The sequence below is a fragment of the Acyrthosiphon pisum genome, chromosome X (assembly GCF_005508785.2).
Source record: "Acyrthosiphon pisum isolate AL4f chromosome X, pea_aphid_22Mar2018_4r6ur, whole genome shotgun sequence".
NCBI lineage: Eukaryota > Metazoa > Arthropoda > Insecta > Hemiptera > Aphididae > Acyrthosiphon > Acyrthosiphon pisum.
Genome location: NC_042493.1, coordinates 35,480,633 through 35,481,988, shown reverse-complemented (window position 1 = coordinate 35,481,988; position 1,356 = coordinate 35,480,633).

Genomic DNA, 1,356 nt, shown 5'->3' with positions numbered 1-1,356 from the left:
TTCCTTTATAATCGTGAGCTATACACAGAACACGATTAAAGATATTACTTTCGTGATACAGAACCAGAATAGACAGTCGTGAATACAATGGTTTATACCAACTACCAATCAGAACTATAGTTGTGGTACCAATTAAAGGTGGGTTTCCACTACATACGTTTATACCATAGAGTAAGACTTACTCTATGGTCTTACTCTATGGATTATACACGTGCATATTACGCACGGATCACGATGTAGGTAAAACGGTGTAGTCACTATCAATTGTACGTATGAGAAATAAGTGAGTACCGTTTTTACGGCAGTTTAGTTACACAATTGTCCACCAGGAAGCGCTAAGAAGGCCGGTTTCGGAAATATTTTATAAGCAATATTATGGTCTATTTCAGTATATTTGTTTTGAATAATAAACATATTATTAACATATTGATGAACATTGTTTATTTATATTTTATTATCCTATAGTACCACAGTACCACACTACCTATAGTAGAAATATAACCACCCACACCTACCTAAAACTAGTAAAACTTATAATTATTTTTAAACATTTTTCATATTGTGCTAATAAATATGCCCAACAAATGTTTTGTTCCCGCATGCAAGTCTGGTTACTTAAGTAATACTAAAATATTAAAATCAGCAGGGAAAAGAGAAAGACAAAAAAAAAATAATAATAATAATAATAATAATAATAACAAAAACAAAATAAATATATAAAAAGCTACATAACAACTAATACAGGTATTCTGGTATAAACATGGACGTTTTAAAATTATTTATCTTGCAGGACTTACTATCTGTATGGAATAATAAAATACCGCGGAAAGATAGGAACTTATCCATAAAAGATGTAGTTTGCGGCTTACATTTTAAAGAAGATGATTTTTTAAAATATGAGTGTAAAATGCCTGATGGGTCAATTAAATATATTGAACGAATACGTCCGGCATTGAGAGAAAATGCTATTCCGACAATATTTTTAGGATTACCAGAACGATTTTCAAATGTAGGGATATTTTTATATTTTTTAAATTAAAGATTAAACAAAGAAAATACTAGTTGTACATAATATTATGTATCTACCCCCATATCTACAAGGTATCTGTGTGTCCCTGGGTTGTTTTTTAGTTTAATCAACAGTAAAAATATATTAACATTGTTAGATTTATTAAGCTATTTTTAAGGAAAAAATAACAAAGAAAAAGGTAACTAATTAGGGTAAAAAAGTTTATTTACCAATGCAAATTGTTCTTCCAGTCAAAGTGAGAGGAATAGAGAAACCTTCAATTCTTCACTCCAGTTTTTATTTTTACGTCAATAGTACCTATTAAATTAGTATAATAAATTATAATA